The sequence below is a fragment of the Macrobrachium rosenbergii genome, chromosome 10, assembly GCF_040412425.1.
Source record: "Macrobrachium rosenbergii isolate ZJJX-2024 chromosome 10, ASM4041242v1, whole genome shotgun sequence".
NCBI classification, from domain to species: Eukaryota; Metazoa; Arthropoda; class Malacostraca; order Decapoda; family Palaemonidae; genus Macrobrachium; species Macrobrachium rosenbergii.
This window is the reverse complement of record NC_089750.1, coordinates 2,250,296-2,254,864: the sequence shown is the minus strand read 5'-3', so window position 1 is coordinate 2,254,864 and position 4,569 is coordinate 2,250,296. Positions and strand designations below refer to the sequence as shown.

General features: G+C 36.3%; 1 long non-coding RNA gene across 1 annotated transcript in view; it reads left to right on the top strand.

Annotated features, from left to right (window-relative positions):
• Positions 1-4,168, top strand: part of LOC136842956 (uncharacterized) — a 5,042-nt gene extending 874 nt beyond the window's left edge. Inside the window, exons 3-4 of the long non-coding RNA XR_010854385.1 lie at positions 650-786; positions 3,963-4,168. This is a non-coding gene — a long non-coding RNA (uncharacterized lncRNA). The remainder of the gene's footprint in view (positions 1-649; positions 787-3,962) is intronic.
• The last annotated feature ends 401 nt before the right edge of the window (positions 4,169-4,569 follow it).

Here is a 4,569-nt window from a genome sequence, read left to right as displayed (position 1 = left end):
AACCTCTGCAGTGTATTTAGTTTTTGCTTTTTTTCTCGCGTAACCTCTGCCCCAACGTAACCTAACTAAAGATTGCTGTGGGAAGTGGGTAAGGGTTAATTACAATCAGGAGTTAACCCCCGTAAAGTAATGCAAATTACTGACCCTCCAAATTATATATGCTTTAATGCATTTTATTGTCTCCTTAACTCGCATAACCTAACCTAAGGGAAGATAGCTGGATGCAATCATTTGTAAAGCAATGAGTTTTACCTAAACTTTCAGTCCTAAGTCTAAAGTCCGGGTCCCAATGACCTCCTTCAGTCGTGCAACAAGAAGCAATAGGTAGACAGCTTTTTAACACATTTCACTTTAGATTTGTTCACGAGAGTATGGTGACCCATTTGCAACGCCAAGAATCATTAGTGTCTAGATAATTTTTATTCATAGTTTATATCAGAATTTGCCAAATAATTACTAATAGTCTGCGCTGTCTAATTGACATAACCATCCATCAAACTAATTTAGTACAGCTTTAAGTTCTTTTAGATAGTCAAATTGCTATGAATATTACTATGTAACATGTTGCTAATAACAGTCCTTACCAAATCTTTTTTCATAAATTGCGTAAGTAGTTCCCCATCTATCGTATTTTTTTTTCTTGTTCCAGGTAGCTCTGTAGTTCTAATAAGGTCTGCGAAGGCTTAAAAGTGACCTGACCTTTCGCCCTCGAGAATGGAAGGTGATTAAGTGGGTCTGCTTCCTTGATGCTTTCAAGAGGTGACTGGTCTTGCGTCATCATGAAAGGTGACTTTATTTCCTTTTTTGTGTGTCAGAATTCCTGCATTTTATGGAACACTCCCTCTTGACCCAAAATATAAGAATTTTCTTTATTTTGAATTAATATTTATCCTAGCCTTGGTTTCCGTGATATTTTAACCTTTATTTTCATATTCTTCCTAGGTCATTGAGACGTAAAGGAACACTGTATTGGGTATATCCCTTAAGGAGAATTAAAATTAAATATATACAGCTTCCTAATCTAGATAAGGTAATAAAAATCTATCCCTAATCGTGTCTGCCGTGAGCTGAAGTCCGAGAAGTGTCCAAACAAAAAGCAAGAGTAGGCCAGGATGGTTTTGCTTAGAGAATGTTAGTTTTAAGTGCAAATGATAATTCAAAGAAATTAACGGGAGCCAAAACCATTATTAGCAAAGATGATGATGGTCTGGATCAAGTTTTTTCTCTGTGCAATTAATAATCAACAGATATACGATTGGATCAGTAGCTCTATTTCTCGATATCTTAACTACATCTGTCCTTATTTCTGCTCTATAAAATCAGTCTGTAGCCTTGAGTTCGATGTAATCTATACTTTGCCTTATCCTCACTGAAAGGTCTGTAAAATAAAATATCCCCTGTCAAACGTCATTTCAGATCCCTTTCTGATGAAAAAAAATGTATCTGCCAATTTCGATGGAATAAGTTTCCCAAAGAAACTCTACTGTTGGATTACCGAACCAAACCTCAAGAGCTTTCTAGTCCGTGAATAATAGATTAAGTTTTGGCCTAGGCTTCGACGTAACATTTTCCTGTCTTGAGGCTGAAAAGGGCTAACCAACAGAGAGAGAGAGAGAGAGAGAGAGAGAGAGAGAGAGAGAGAGAGAGAGAGAGAGAGCGTATGCTGTGAAATAGCTTTTTATATCCGTTGATGATCGCCAAATTCCCTCGGGTATCAAATGATTATAAGCCACTTTTAGCATCTCGCTAAAAGTTTGGCCCATAGATGATGCAACCACATTTTAGCCCTGTGCCTCCATCCCCGCTTCGGTTCCTCATTCTTGCTGTCTAGCCTCTCTAACTATTGCTTCTTAGTGCAACTGTGAGGTTTTCTCCCACTTCAACCTTTAGATCCTTGGATCTCCGTATCTTGCTTTCCAACTGTCTTAAGTACTGAATAACCGAAGTGTCCAAGTGCTTGGTTTGACAACCTCAATATTGTAAATCTAAACCCTCTTCACCCTCCGTCAATTTTGACTCATTCTAGCTCCCGGTGAATATGAATTATCTTTTGGAAAAACCAGGAGCGTCGGAAAGACACTTCTAAAAAAAAAAAAAAAAAAAAAAAAAAAAAATCTCAAACACGATCATGGAGTTCTTCATTGGAGGGGTCGGTGGAGCTGTCGGCTAGCACGCTCTTGGCCCAGCGTTCGACTCTCCGGCCGGCAAATGAAGAATTAGAGGAATTTATTTCTGGTGATAGAAATTCATTTCTCGTCATAATGTGGTTCGGATTCCACAATAAGCTGTGGGTCCCGTTGCTAGGTAACCAGTTGGTTCTTAGCCACGTAAAATAAATCTAATCCTTCGGGCCAGCCCTAGGAGGGCTGTTAATCAGCTCAGTGGTCTGATTAAACTAAGATTTACTTTTATCTTTTTTTTCAAACACGATCAGACCATAGACACTTCAAACAACGTCACTGACGAATAGCCTCAGGCCTTAACGCACGTAACTACATCCGTCAAAAGGACATTAACGCCTCAGCTCTTAATTTCATTTCCAATAATTTGTATGCAAAAAAGAAAATGGATTCGTGTAATTAACCTCAGGGGCGCAAACAAGATTTCATATTCAGTCCGGCCCACTTGGCGAAGTGAATCGATTCTTAGAATAAACCAAGTTGTTAAAAAAAAATAATCCAATTAATTTTGCTTTCTGTTGTAAAGTCAAACACTTGGGTATGTGACCTAGATTTGACATTTGCTAGATTTTAGCGGTAGACTGATTTCAGATTTATTTAGGCGTTCTGCAGTGCATAAATTATTAAGGTGGTATAGAGAGAGAGAGAGAGAGAGAGAGAGAGACATGGAATATCCTCTATTTCATCCTATGAGAGAGAGAGAGAGAGAGAGAGAGAGAGAGAGAGAGAGAGAGAGAGAGAGAGAGAGAGAGAGAGGCGTTCTGCAATGCATATTATTAAGGTGATATCGGAGAGAGAGAGAGAGATAGACATGGCATATCCTCTATTTCATCCCAAAAGAGAGAGAGAGAGAGAGAGAGAGAGAGAGAGAGAGAGAGAGAGAGGAGCATTCTGCAATGCATATTATCAAGGTGATATCAGAGAGAGAGAGAAAGAGAAAGAGAGACTTAGAATATCCTCTATTTCATCCTATGAGAGAGAGAGAGAGAGAGAGAGAGAGAGAGAGAGAATCCACTATTTCATCCTATAAGCTGCAGGACGTAACTGAATTTGAATCGTGATTCAATCAACATTTTTTCCTTCTCAAGCAAGACCGACAGATTCAGTTATTCAACCGTTCCGTCAGTCCCGTCTGCCAATCAATCATTTTTCTCTCGCATTATGAACTTGTTTGGCGAAATTAATTCCATCTGCTCAGAAGAGTTAAATTGCTTTCCATCTCGCTGGTGCCTGATAATATTATCAAGTCATATGGTATTTCGTAGTATTTAAGTAAGTACAAAAACATGCGCACTTCTGTAACAAACTTAAAAGGGTTTAAATTATTAATACATATTCAATAAATCAGAAATATCTTTATGAACTAGAGTATGATTCCTTACACAAATACAAGGCACTGGTCATTATTGTCCTAAAATTTGCATGGTTCTTAATTCAGCATATTATTCTAGATTTATGAAGTTGCAAAAAATCTGATAAAAAGGCGAATTTTTCGCTGCCCTCATCAAAAGTCAGTGTCAATTCTTATCCCGGTTTGCAAAAGGTCTTAATAAGTCATTACACAATTTTAGAAGGGGTTTACAAGTAATGCTTATAGTTTTTTAGATATGAGAGTTCTTTAAAGATTTTCAAATGCATGTGAATAAACTCCCCATTAATTCTCTGAATCATTACTGGGTTTACAGGGGGCAGGATCCCATACTGGCATATGGTCAGCTTAAACCTTAACAACAACGTTTCTTTCAACAAGTTTCATTATTTATTTATTTATTTTTGTTGCAGGTGTCTTGGGCAGTGTTGAAGGTTCCTTAAATGCTGTCATTCCTCCGGGTATCATCTCGAGATCATTCATGAAAAACTGTTATGGGTTTTACTACAAGGAAATGTTGCAGCTGTAATTGGAGGTTTTCAGTAAGTAGAAAAATTCTGCTTTACCCGTTTTTAAGGAAATTAGAGTTTCATTGTTAAAGCGATTATTATTGCTTTAAGAAGGGTTGTATCAAAATACTTTTTATAAACTATATACATACTGTATATATACCAGGAGGACTTTAACAATACACACACATATATATATACATATATACATATCTACCTGTCCCCACTGGCTATCGGTCTAGAAACAGGAGATCATATATATGCCCTATGAATATACAGATATATAGGAGGACTTTAACTAATACATATACAAATATATATATATATATATATATATATATATATATATATATATATATATATATATATATATATATATATATATATATATATATTATATATATATATATATATATATATATATATATATATATATATATATCTTAGCAACATTGAGTCTGGTCATATCAAGTGAACAGGTTATCAAAACATTGAGCCTGGTCAGTATATG